Genomic DNA, 14,816 nt, shown 5'->3' with positions numbered 1-14,816 from the left:
ATTGTATGGCATGTTTTTACGGCTGGATGCCGTTCTTGTCGCCGAACCTATTCGCTAAATAACGCTGTATAATGGTCCGTTTTTCTCCCTCGAAAGAAGCATGGTCTGAATATTACTGGTAGTGAGGGAAGTTTGATAATTATACGGCATGAAATTAATTTCGTGGATACGTCCTGCATTGCGTTCCATGCTTTTAAATGAAACTTTTTAATATTCAGCTCAACAGTACATGGTTTGCTTCGATGAGTTGTGGTTTAACTTGAAGGGTTTCGTTTGTGTGCTCAGTAGGGACTCTGCCTTTGACGCTGTTGCTGGTCGAGGGACTCCGGAAAAAAACTCATCGTTTGGAGTTGTTTTTCATTCCCTCCCCTTGTGCAGTAACGCGAGCGACTGATTCTTATCAGGAAGAAGAATTACCTTGAAGTCCGTTAGGGAGTCGCAGACTTCTATTGCAATGGAATTACACCTTCGTTTTTTCTTGTTTCTTTTTTTTTTTTTTTTGTTTTTTGTTTTTATGTCTCCAATCTTTGGTTACCCTCACGTTTTGGGGTGGCAAATGACATCATTAATCTTTCTTCCAATAAAGTTTCTTGATCTGAGACGTTAAAGCATTGGTATAAAGTGACCGAAACGTTTGAGATGTTGGCCGTTTGTCAAACCTATGAAAGAGTAACGCAGAACGAGAAATTCCTTTCAAAATTTAAGTCCTGAAAGTGATTAGACACACCATAGAATTATTAGTAAGCAAGTATTTTCTGTAAGTTTTACGCTGCTGTTGTTATCGACACCTAAAAAACGAAACATAATAAGACGGATATATTTCGAGCGAGTGGTTGAGCGATTAGCTTCCATTAGGAAGATAGTAGGTTCGAACCCCGCTATCGGCAGCCGTGAAGATGGTTCTCCCACTTTTACACAGGCAAATGCTGGGGATGTACCTTAATTAAGGCCCCGGTGGCTTTCTTCCCACTCCTAACCCTTTCTAAAATTGAGATGTTTGGACCCAGGGCTCAAAACCTCCTTTGCCAAATTGCGACAAGTAAGTAAACTACGCATATCTGAGTAGGCAGAGGTTTGTGTGAAATACTCGTTGGCCATTTATAATTGTGCCGAGAGGTACACCTCTAAGCCGCACATTTAAATCTTGCGCCTAAAAGAACCCCTCTACTGGAGAAATCGTGAACTTGAAACTAGACCTTCTTCAGCAGAGGTCACTGCTAAAAAGAACTATCATGCATCCTGGTGCGAAGTGGAAGAACTTTGATTTGAAGAAGTTTTGTATTCATAAGTTAGTTTTTTTTACTAAATTATGTTCATTCATTTTTAGGTTGGCAATATTGATCTTTTCTTTCCGCAAGTTTTGAATTTAGCCAACCAGGAGTTTCTGTAATTAATTTTCTGCCTATCACAGGCTTCTTCCTCGGTTCTCAGTGTCACTTTTGATGTTATCCAATAAAATTGAGAGGGTGTGGCTGGTTTATTCGTGAAAGGTCTCGAACTTTCCCCGATGGTTTTTAAACTGCGGATTTTCTCGTCTCTTGGCCATTTTATCGTCGTCTAACTAAATGTGTGTGTGTCAAGCAGGAGGCGGGAGGCGCCTCTTCCATTAGGCAGCAGTTCTTCAGCAAGGTAACGGCCATCTGACATCTTATTTTTGCTAGCTCCGCACTTTAACCCGAGGGAAAGGTCCGAAAGATGATGTGGAAATATTTGCAAGTAACTGTGGAGGTAGTTTAGCTTCATCGTCATACAGGGTGGCGCACCAATAGCTGACACATTTGAAAGGCAAATATAAAATGCATCTTACGTGCTATATTGCTCAAATTTCGCGCACACCTTTCCTGTTTCATGGAAATAACTGTAGAGGTGACACTGTTGCTTTGTCTCCGAATGCCTGCATTCCAGCGAGCTTTCTGCCATGGCCGACCACGGAAGACTCTCAGTTCAGCAGTGTGCCAAATGAGTTAACTTTTATTGCGAATCAAAAAGTGTTACGGCGACACAAAGGAAATTTCGAGATGTATTTCAGACTAGGTGGGCATCAGCAGGGAACACCATCTCTCGTTTATACAGAAACTTTGAAGAACAAGGCAGTGTGCAGGAAGAAAAGCGACCATGTGCACCAGCAGTTCGATCTCCTGAAAACATCGCTGCCCATACAAGTCAACGTGGCGTGCTTCAAGAGAAAGTGGAATATCGCGCCGTTCAATTCAAATAATGTTACACGGTGATCTTCAATTGTACCCGTACAAAATTGCTATACCTACACACAGTCTAACAGATCTTCACAGGCAGAACGCCTTATGGACTCAAGATAAAGATGAAGTACTGTTTAACACTTGGTTCTCTGATGATGCCTATTTTCATCTCAACGGGGCAGTTAATAAACAAAATGTGTGGTTTTGGGCTACAGAAAAACCGGATATTATTCATGAAAAAACTACGTATAGGGAAAAAGTGAGTGTGTGGGTAGCTCTGTCAAGTCATGGGTTAATCGGACCATTTTTCTTCAGTCAGACAGTTAATGCACAGCGATACAAGGGCAGGCTGGAGAATAAATTCATGCCTCAACTTCTCGCCACAGAACTCACTGGTTTATGCAAGATGGTGCAACACCTTACACAGCTAACAATGTTTTTTAGTGTTTGAATGGGGGGGGGGGGTGGATTTTGTGATCGTGTAATGTCTCATCGTTGCCCACTGTACAACAATAATGGAGGATTCTTTCGGCCTCCTTTAAGACCAGATTTAAATCCTTGTGATCAATTTATGGGGCAATCTCTTCGCTTCAGGACCTCAAAGCCGCATGGAAATGCATGCTCGGATTGTACAGCTCTGCAGTGAAATTCATGAAGTCCTGTGCCGCAAAGTCGTCAGAAACATGCGTACTCGTCTCGAAGAGGTTGTCCGCCGCACTGGAGGCCACATAGAACATGTGATACAGTAAAATGTATTTCCAGGGTCCAAGCTATCTGTGTCTAAAATTTCATTATTGTTCTGTGAAAAATTAAGTTGTTATTCTAAAATTAAATGTGTCAACTGTTCGTGCGCCACCCGGTATGAGCACCTTGATTTTTAAATTCTGAAAGCATCTGTTTTTACAACTTGTTAGTCATTTTGTGCTTTATGATTACCCGAGAAGTTTCTGACAGTTATGACAATGATCCGCCAAGCAGATGCTTATATATCGACCATGCAGTCTTTGAAATTTCAATCGTTGATGAGTGTTCAAATTTCAGGGCCATTGAGGATTCCTGCTTTTTACGTTTTTCATACCTAGTCCGGAAAATAATCTGGAAATGAATTTGAAGCAATCGCCATCTATAGTCTCTGTCCGTTAAAGAAATTCTTTATCAGTCCTACTTTATAGCAAGCTGAGGGATAATAAAAGTTAATAGAGAGAGAAAATAGAAGTTTTTCAAACATTTTTATTGATAAATATGCAAAAGAATGTTGGAATAAGGTTGATGAAACACCATGATCTTGGGTAAAATTATAAATTCGGAATCCTCTGTCGCAAAAGCAAGAGCCAAATATACAAAATTATAGCCATTTCTGAATTGCAATAAAATTCTAATATTTTTGCTATATGTATACCAAATTCATAAAGGGACAAACAAGAAAAGGACCCTTGCTATGACTTTATAAGATAAGGAACATCACTTTTCAAGGACTTCACTCTAACCGCCGTCGGGTAAAGTAGATTTTAAAGTCCCATGCTTGTGTCCAATTCTGGCACTGAGGGCCAAATTCATAGACAGCACTTATACATAAGTGCCCTTTATAAGCCAGGTTTAATTTCATATTACCTACTTAAGTGTTCCACTTATTGATATAAGTGGACCTCCCACACACACTTAAGTGACTCACTTATGTAGCAACAACGTGGAGGATAATGATTTTGCTGAATATGTTGCATTTCATTCACAGAATGCTTTCCGTGCACACAGTAGAGATGGAAAATCCTATTGAAATGTAACGTGACCAACAGTTTAAAGAAGGTTTCGTTTTAGTACAGTGAGAGTTATGAATATTTTTGTTCCTTTGTGTGAGAGAGTGACCATAACCTCTAGAGGACTCACTATCTCACCAAGATCTTGTTTTGAGATTTTCTGTCACCTCTTAATTTCAGGTTATTATTATTATTATTATTATTATTATTATTATTATTATTATTATTATTATTATTATTATTATTATTATTATTATCACCATCATCATTACCGGTATTTTGCTTAATTAATTAGAAACTTGTTACAAGTTGGTAAGTTATCAAGACTGTAGGCCTGTGGGCCTATGGAATAGTAAATAACTATACTGAGTTATAAGAAAAATGAACATGTTGCACTACCACAATTTATTTTAAGGTTGATTTGCGCTAATTATATCAGGTTAGTCAACGATTCGTTTGCCGGATTATATCAGAAGTTCCCGAGATTATGGCATCGCACATCAAAACATACTGTTGACATTTTATTGGGGAAGCAATTAGGCCTATTACAAGTAACGGCCACGGATATATTTGTCAAATAATTAAAAACGTTGTAAGGCTAGATATTTTACATTTGGATATTTGTATAGGTTCGAGTACCTGGATAACTATAAACATATTATATTAAGAAGAAAATTAGACTCTGGGCATTTTCGTATTTTGCATTGTCCACAACAAGTTTTTCCCACGTCATTCATGTTCTGATGAGAAACTGCGTCAGTCTGCTTGTTCTATATCAGGGATGGCGAACCTATGCCACACGTGTCACTAGGTGACACGCGGACACGATTTCGGTGGCACGCCACACGAACATTATACTATTATTTTATATATACGTCTCGTACTACAGACAGTGCATATCTTACAGTGTTTCACGTGTAAGAAATAAATATCGAAAATCTAAATACTAGTTCCATTCGGACGTGCGATGTGGCAACACTGCTACACTGATAGGTCCGAAAGTCAAGTGAGGTGGTGTCGTTTTCTGGTGGTTTTGTATACGGACATCGCAAATATGTTTTCGGTGCCGAAAAAAAAACCAGAAACTTAACAAAGGTGGTGACCGTATTTTTCACGAACTCTGGCCAAGGGAATTCGGACTGTTAAAAAGATGTGCTGCCTGTGTTCGAAAACAGTTGTATCCCCCACATTTAATGTAAAGCGAAATTTTGAGACTGGTCATTCAAATGTTTGTTCCATTTCTAATGAAGAAAGAAGAGAGTTCGTTTCACAAAATATCCAACATTACACAAACAAACTAGTTCTTTTGTATCATCTTTCCGGCCAAGGAATAATATCAGTGCGGCTGTTTCCATCTGTCTCACTGCAGAGTACAGCATGCATGGGAAACCGATTTCTGACGGTGAGTTGTTGAAAGAAAGTTTCTTATTGACGTCCGACACATTATTTGAAAACTTCCCTAACAAACAACTAATAATTAACAAGATTAAAGGAATCCCAGCCAGCTGAGCTGCTGTCAAGGATAGAATAATAAAAATGAGTGAAGAAGTTTCGGAGCAGTTGAAAGCTAATTTGGGTAACTCCCACATATATGCAGTATGTTTTGATGAAAGCATGAATGTGACCTTACAAACAAGGATAGCTGGTTTTTTTTAGATTTCCTTATGGAAATGTGATGAGGGAGAAATTAGTTTAATTGTTGAGCGTACAAACTACAACATGGGAAGATAATGAAGCTAATATTAGTACTTTAGATTTTTATATCTAATAATTTTTAACAATTTGTTTTACGTCGCACCGACACAGATAGGATTTGTGGCGACGATGGGATAGGTTTACGAGTGGGTAGGAAACAGCCGCGGCCCCACGGAACATGCAATCAAATGTATTTACAAGATATATTGCACCCGTTATGCAAATACCGTATGTATAATAAATAAATAAATAAATAAATAAATAAATAAATGACTCAATAAATGAATAAATAAATAACGTATTATGAAACATAATCGGGAAATTGAAAGGAAGTTGCGAGGGGGGGGGGGTGTAGGTTGTAGTCATCCCGTAATGGAAATGGAAAACAAGTGGCACAGTCAACAGATGAGAATAATAAACCAGAGTTAAAATGGCACACTAGTTGGAAAAGGTTCGCCATCCCTGTTCTATATTATGTGCATGTACTTCGACACAAGTTCTTGCAGGTGCCTTAGCTCGCTGTTTTGTTATCCATTCGGATAACCAAAGACAATACAGACGATCTTTTAACCACAAAAATGTCGCGCGATGTCTTTCGTTAAGCAAAACACAAGAGATCATCCCACTATTCGGTAGCCAGGTCTACACGATCCAGGAAGCATGGGCATAATATACAGCATTGCCACATCTCCAGTGTTACACTGTATCAATGAATGTGCTCTTTAAGTGCTGTCTATGAAATGTAAACTCCTATAAGTGACCTTATTACTTAAGGTTCCACTTATGTATAAGTGCTGACTATGAATTCGGCCCTGAATCACAGCTTAGAAAAAATATATCTCATGTTTCTTGTTTGAATCAATTTCTTATATTTCGGTGGTGCTGACTTTAGACGTTGGGAGTTAAGGAAGATTCCTAATGTTCGTAGAGTGTACAGGTCGGCAATAGTCCGGGAATGATACACCGGCGCATTGTCTTGCTGTAGGTTCAGGTTTCTCACAGGGTGATCATCGTCTGACTAAAAGCTCCTATATCATTCACCGATGACGGACGTTGGTGGATGTACCAGAGGTTCCATTTCATCCCATTTGAACAGTCCCCGTACATTTACCTAGCCTGCCATAGAGTATTTTCGCTAAAAACTTAATTATCTCTAAATCAATTGCCCATCAGTGCAATAGCTTGTCATATTGTGATTTCAGCGTTGTGTTGATTCCTGGAACTATGATTCTCACAACGGAGAGAAGGTGTTTATAGTGGAACATCATTTCCGGTTATTGTGTCAGAATGGGCCAAGTTTGCTTCATATTAAAAAACCGTACGAGTTGCGAGTGAGGTTCCAAATAACAGAACACTGTTAACTGTCATTGACAAGTGTTCGGCTCCATGGCTAAATGGTTAGCGTCTTGGCCTTTGGTCACAAGGCTCTGGGGTTCCATTCCCGACAGGGTCGGGTATTTTAACCATAATCGGTTAATTCTGCTCGCTCGGTGGCCGGGTGTATGTGTCATCTTCATCATTTCATCCACATCACGACGTGCAGATCGGCTGTGGGCGTCTGATCGAAAGACCTGCATCTGGCGAGCCGAACTTGTCCTCGGAAACTCCCGGCAGTAAAAGCCATACGGCATTTCATTGCCAGGTTCCGTCATACAGCTTCAGTCTCATTGATTTGCTGGGGGTAACTTTCGATCGTACTCTGACTTCCAAGCAACATTTCCAGAATAAGAGGCTGAAGGTGTAAGCTAAGGACTAACATCCTTCGTAAAATCAGTGGTAGCAAGCGGGGCGCTCAAGCAAAACCCCTTGCATTATGTTACAGTACTGCAGAATATGCCTGCCCAGTCTGGTGCGAATCTACCCAACGCAAAGTTGACAAAGCGCTCTGTGAAACATGTAGGTGCGTTACAGGTTGTCTGAGATTTACACCTCGTGTAAAACTCTACCAGTTTGCAGGGAGAGCAGCAGGTAGCTGCCAATGCAGGGAAAACTAAACAGGTTCCACAGCAATCTCATCTGCTATATGGTTATGTACCAGCTACACTAGATTGAGACCCAGGAGAAGCTTCGTGAAAACCGCTGCAGTCTTACAAGCTACATTGGCTACAGCAAGAAAAGAAATGTGGTTTTCTCGACTTGAGAATAACTCTACCTACCCTCGACCTTCGGAAACTTGGATTGTGTGGAGGTCACTCAATCGTCTTCGTTCTGGAGTAGGAAGATCCAAAAGCAATCTCCAGAAATGGCACTTCCCTGTCGATAACGTTAACTGCGACCGCGGAGAATCCCAGACCGTGGAACATCTACTGGATTGCATGCTGTGCCCTGCATCTTCTCTTTGCGACACCAAACGCTGTTTAGTTTGCACGTCACTAGTCTACCGTGGTGTGACTTAGTTTTTGTCATTTGTGTGTCTACATATTTTGTTTGTTTCAGAATCGGATAAAGTAAAGTCTTATGTTAACGTAAGGGAACAACAGAGCACCCAAGAACCGTTACCACAAACAAGAATCGTGGACTTCTCCAACGGGTGTTACTGCACACAAAGCGTTCAGTGGATGTTCCTAGATGGATCTGCATACCGCGTTAAAGTTGCTCAGCGTCTATGATAATGTTATTGTTTTTACGTCCCATCAACTACTTTTGAAAGTTTTCGGAGACGCCGAAGTGCCGGAATTTTGTCCCCCAGGAGTTATTTTTCGTGTCAGTAAATCTACCGACATGAGGCTCACGTATTTGATCACCATCAAATACCACCGGACTGAGGCAAGATTGAACCTGCCAAGTTGGGGTCTGAAGGCTAATACCTCAGTCGCCTGAGCCCGGCGCTCAGCGACTAACAGAAATGGATGAATGAATGAATGAATGAGCCTGACTACATTATTGCAGCAGTGCATTGTCCATGACGTATAAGGACCCAGATTTCGTCTTGATGGCTATATCAACCGACAAACAACTTTTTTTTCAGGGTTTCAACGGACTGATGATGTACAGAAACAGCTACACAGTACGCGGATTACAAGATGCGCTGTTCGGTCATGGAATATTTGGCCCTTATTTTAGGCGAGGATACTGCACAAAATCCAAAAGACAGTGGAGCGGATAATCTACAGGGACCTCATTACGATCCCATTGGTGCGGTATTTGCGCCGTTTTTGTCGCGCCGGAGACTTGCCCCTCTAAGGACAAAGCGTGCAGCAAGATGGAGCTACAGCACGGGGTGTCACTTGCCCTTCTGTTCCCCCTGTCCTAAGAGGTGACTAAAAGGAGGATCAGGGGCTCTGAACTGTGGAGCGAGGGTTGGCTACCACGGTCCCCCTGGTAGTATTTCTTTCACTTACTTTTTTCAGGCTCCTCAGTTTCAGCTTTCCTATCCAACCTGCTTTGTTCAAATCCTGCTCTTTTCCGACCCCGACCAGGGATGGCAAACCTGTTCCAACTAGCGTGTGAGTTAAGATTTTGTTTATTACTTTTACTGTCTAGTGTGCCGTCGGTTATGAAACTGCCTCATTTGACTTCGTTTGGCTATTAGATTGCATGAGATTCACTCGACTGAATGTTTCATGATTTCATCTTGCAAACTACACTGAAAATTACATTTCAAAATTGCAGGTACATTTTAAGAACAAAGTACGGTATATTTTTTTGCTTCTATCTAATAAACATTGTGCCATATGTTAGTATGTTGCAAGGCGTGCCACTGAAGTTGTGTTCGCGTGTCACCTAGTGGCGCGCGTCGCAGGTTCGCCATCGCTTGCCTAGACTCTAGGCCCTTGAGAGTCTCTATCCTCACACCCTTCGTTGCCCTTCCCTTTTGTTTTTGCTGATACCTTCATTTTTCGAAGTGTCGGACCTCTTCCTCTTTTTACCCTCTGATTAGTATTAATGGAGGATGGTTGCACAGTTGTACTTCTTCTTGAAGCAATAACCACCACCACCACCACCTTATCCGTCTGCATGACACTTTGGAGATCGTCTTCTTCCTCGTGCCCTCCCTGATCCTCGGATTTTGTGGCCCCAGATGCCTACGCATAGGGAGCGTTGAAAGAATCAGTTTTCAAGGCTAATGACTCACAAATATTCTCGAATTACGTGAGACGATAACATTTTTGTTTGTCCTTGTTTCCTTTTTTGTCCTTACAGTAACCTTTGTTCATCAATATGTTCAATAATCTTCATAAAATATATTAACAATGTGCGCAACGTGTTGATGCTACACATTTTGAACGCCTACTGTACCAACACAATGAAATAACATTTCAGTGTCGTTTGTTTTGCCGCATGTAGGTTGTCTGTTATTGTTTTTTCATAATGTAATGTTATGGTTAATTAAATCCATTTAAAAATACTCTGGTAGTTCCCTTGTTCTTTAAACAAAAAAAGTCTCGCTAAAGTTCTATTAATGTAAAATTGTGTTCCTGACAACTGGGTATAGACAAGGTAGGAGGGCAGTGCCATTGGCAGTTGTACAATAGCTGCCCGCTGTGCGTGTCTTGACATGAGAAACGAACTGAGAAGTTAGAGAGGAAGTATTCACTTTACGTAAACCCATTGATCGGTGAGGTAGGTCTGTGGACACATCATAGCTGATGTACCCTAGTTCCTTCTTATTTGTCCTTAGTATGTGTTGCACCGTATTCTCAAACTGTATTACCACTTCATACATAAACACTGAATTCTTCAGCGGTCTCGGTAGCTGTGCATCATAAGAACAAAAATGGAATCTCCCGTATTTTGACTGTTGTACGGGATTTAGGAACAGAGGATGTAGGCTCTAGCTCCTTCGTCGCCATGTGAAGAGGAGCTATCTTCTCAAGGCATTTCTAAATTTTGAAAATTTAGTCAACTTGTAATGTGACTGACTGTGTGCTCAAATCTGTCGTAAAGAGATTATTCATGCTTTGAACACTTTTTTACAATTTGCTTTACGTCGCACCGACACAGATGGGTCTTACGGCAAGGATAGAAAAGGCCTACGAGTGGGAAGGAAGTGGCCGTGGCCTTAGTTAAGGTACAGCCCCAACATTTGCTTAGTGTGAAAATGGGAAACCACGGAAAACCATTTTCAGGGCTGCCGAACTTCTTTACGCTAAAGCTGTTAATTTTTAGTGTCATGATCAGATTACAGTGATATTTTGTAATTCCAAGCATCATATATTTGACAAACAAATTCCTTTCTACTGCTCCTCTGCTGTGATGTTATGTGCCCCTCAAACAATTTGGTTTTGTAGATATTGCAGCCAGTTGATTTTTGTATCTGTATAGGAATTGACATTATTGAGTGAATGTGTTTCCGCTCTTGTTGCTTATCTTTGTACAGTTTACGTGCATGGCTTTGTTGTTATGAATCTGTTAGAAAGCCCTAGGATTGAGTTAGTTGTCCATTAGTCGTATAACAGAGGTGTACAGTTCCTAATGAATCTGGTGTTGTTGTGGGTAATGCGCGGAATGCGGGAGCTCGTTGCGCTGGGTAATGTGTTACCGGCTGGCTCATTTTCTACGAATTATGCAATACATTATGGCTGTTTCACTGTGCATTTTGATAACGAGTCTTTGTGGTTTTTAATGTTCAAGATGCTAATAAACATTCAGCATCACAATGCGCACTGTGAAAATGAGTAACATCAGGACTATTTTAAAATACCAGCACGGAAATATACAGTTGTGGAAGAAAGCTGGTGCAATAATTATGAATTTGATACACACACACTTGCCTTGAACAGCTATGTCAGGCACAAAAACGACGAGTACTTTTGTTTTGAAAAGTGCTTGTTAAAAATCTCACGCATTTAAATAGCCCTTAACGTCAGTCGACTATAACGGAGTCGATCCACTACTTTGATTACAGGAAGCGAGCGCCTGAATATTCTGCGTTACATTCCCTATAAGCCAAGAATTCCGTACTTAATGGATTAGTTCAACTTAGTATGAATGTTATCGCCAATCTCGCGTCGGTCTGGGAGTTTCGAAGTGACTACGAGCCACCTACTAACTTTCGGTATGAGAGTAACTCATGATCTCAGGCAGTTGTGCAGAAACTTGCTCGTGAGCAGGGAACGAGTAGTTTGTGTCCAACCCATCGGAAAAGTTGGGATGATGGTCACTACCGCATCATTTTCGATTAATCACAAATCTACGAACATAAGAAGATATTACAACAAACAGGATTATCAAGCAGATTTCGTATATATTGTACCCTTACTTCTTTTCTTCTGTCTGTGTGTAGCACACATTTGTATAGTGAACACATTCTTGGCGAATATACGGAGTCTTTGGGGTTCTGTTCATATACAGTATAACAATAAAATGTCATTATTCTTCTTCTACCGCTCTTCCCACTCCTGTGAGGTCGCGGGTGCAAACTGTGTTGCACATGTGGATTTGGCCGTGTTTTACGGCCGGATGCCCTTCCTGACGCCAACCTTATATGGAAGGATGCAATCACTATTGCGTGTTTCTCCGTTGATTGGTAATGCAGTGTGTTGTCTGAATATGAAGAGGGGAGTGCTGGAACAAACACAAACACCCAATCACCGAGTCAGAAGAATTAATCAAACACAATTAAAATCCCCGACCAGGCCGGGAATCGAAATCGGGACCCTCTGAACCGAAGTGCTCAACACTGACCATTCAGCCAGTGAGTCGGACATAACAATAAAATGTCATTAGACAGCATATATAAATTCTGCTTGATGATACTGTTTGCTGTAATATCCATTTCGTTTATACATACTTTATTTGTTGTTAATTGTGAAAGAAAGTGCGGTGATCACCATCCCAACTTTTTCTCTGGTTGAGTGGGGATTAACTTACTGTTAAATCATATGAAATATTGCCTGGAAAAGAGTATCGATTCCTCTTCTCTTGAGAGTTCATGGTATTTATCATCTTAGTGTCTTCAACTGACTGACCTCGGTATCTATCGGAACTCTGGAAATAAACAGTAGATTGCCCTGTTATATACGTATGTAGTAAATTCCAACTAAACTAATGATTAAAAGGTGTATCTCCGCTGTCCCGCATAACAGTGTGTACTGCGGGCTGGTATGCCAGTAACTTGGGAAAGGGAATGGCACTGGCGAGAATGAATGTAATTAGTCCTCTACTCATACCGTAGTTTTAGGTCAACATAATGGCACACGCTCCTTCGGACTGAGTTCTAACCAATAAAGTCTCTTCATACGTAATAAGGGCTTCAGATCAATATATCCTCTCGAAGGTTTAGCACGAGCAATATCTGATAAGCGCCTGAGGGACCTCATGCTCACCTTATTATTGCTTCGACTTCTGCTGAGAGCTAGTTTTTCCTCCCTCTCCAATCATTTAGGTGAAGAACTCGCTTAGTATTCTCATCTCGACTTTGTTAGGATCTTCATCTTCTGCATCCGTAGCTATTCTCTCCTAGCTGGCTGCGTATTATAATGGGCTCCGACCATGTCTACTGCCTGTTTGTATGGTAGATGATCTTGTACCTACTGGCTTCGATCTCCGTGAGCAGTGTTCACATGAATGGAAACAGTCTCCCTCTCACGGCTCTGAATTGCCGCCCGTCACAGAACGGATTCCAGGCTTTGATCAACTTCGAGAGCCAAATTAAATGGCATATCACGGAGAGATCTGCTGTACAAAACAAAAATAAATACCTTGACCATGTTGTGACTGCAGCACTAAGACGCCAACACTGAAGCATTTCATTCAAGACTTTTCTCAGAGATCCTACAGGCGTGCAAAGGGAGACCTGTAGGCTACTAGGTGACACCACATTCAGTTGTTTATACTTTTAATTTTGGTAATAAATTTTAATTATTTATATAGAACATGAAGAATAAATAAAATGTATGGGGAAGGTGGGGAAGAGACTCTTTCTACATTCTTTATCTGTGTTTATGATATTGTAGTTAGTATTTCAAACTCAAATATTCACTTAATGCAACATTCTTTATTGAACTAAATTATTTGCAGTAAAACATTTGTCAGCTAAAATATTTTGCAGTACTGGCATATCTGTTTGCTTCCTTCCTTGCTTCCGTACGGTCTAGCTAACTGCAGGCGAGAAGTAGGAGATTTCAATCTATTTGTGAGAAATGAGAGAGATTTGGGAATATTAAAAATATTCTAGCCGAAATATCACTCACAAACAACGGTCAATTTGACAGTATTATACGCGTGTGATTCTAATTAGGTAAGATAAAAGAGTTGTTGGCGTAAAGGTCATGGGAATCCAGTTATGAGTGTACCTTTGATAGTTCACTTTGTACTTCACCTTTCACGTTTGTACAATAGGTTTTACGAAGATTGGTAGCGTTCAGATCACGTTTAGTGTGAGAAGAATTGAATGGTGTATCTGTCATGAATAACAGCTGGTAAGTATGGGTATTTTACAAACCGAGATCTAATAATCAGTAGTCTCCTTAATGCATTTTACGGGAATCTTTAAGCCGCGCGCGCCTTTTTCTTAACCACTTCTCAACCGCAGAATATTTACAACATCAAACAAAGGTCAATCGAACTGTTTTCTCTTCGTAAGCAATCTTCTTCTACAACGACGGCGTCCCCACAGATGAATTGTGTGTAAAATCGTCAGTCCATGGATGAATCTAATAAATAATAATAATAATATTTAATGGACCCGTGCTGCTCCACAGCATTCCTGATAAATAGTTCAGACAACTCATATTGAAGCGCCTGTCGCAGTCATATTGTTTGTGTCTGTCCTTTCCAGTAGTTTTATGAACATTTAATACCGGTAATGTAGTTTATGACACTTCTTTCCATTCGGCCGTATCTAGATCTTAACATTTTCAAACGATCATGCCTGAGATAGTGCAACATACAATTGCCCGTGGCTGAATGCTGGTTCGGGTAAGAAGACCACCCACTTTTTCAAGAGATTGTCCCTGCGCTTTATTAATGGTCATGCAGAAGACTAGCGGACTTGATACCTTCCAGTCTGTACGTACGCAGACTATCTTCTCTTAGCAGCTTGTAAGTTATTAGGAACGTTCTGCCATCTGTTAAGTGTATTCAGAAGCTCGACAAGGTCAGAGAACCAAAGAGTACCTAGCAGAGAATAGTATTCTTCCATCATCAGAGGAAGTGTGTACCCTCTGGCTTCACAGATAGTAATCAAACATGGCTGCATCCAGTGTCATTACTAAGGATGAAAATC

This window comes from Anabrus simplex, chromosome 1, assembly GCF_040414725.1.
Source record: "Anabrus simplex isolate iqAnaSimp1 chromosome 1, ASM4041472v1, whole genome shotgun sequence".
NCBI classification, from domain to species: Eukaryota; Metazoa; Arthropoda; class Insecta; order Orthoptera; family Tettigoniidae; genus Anabrus; species Anabrus simplex.
Note: the sequence above shows the minus strand (reverse complement) of the source record.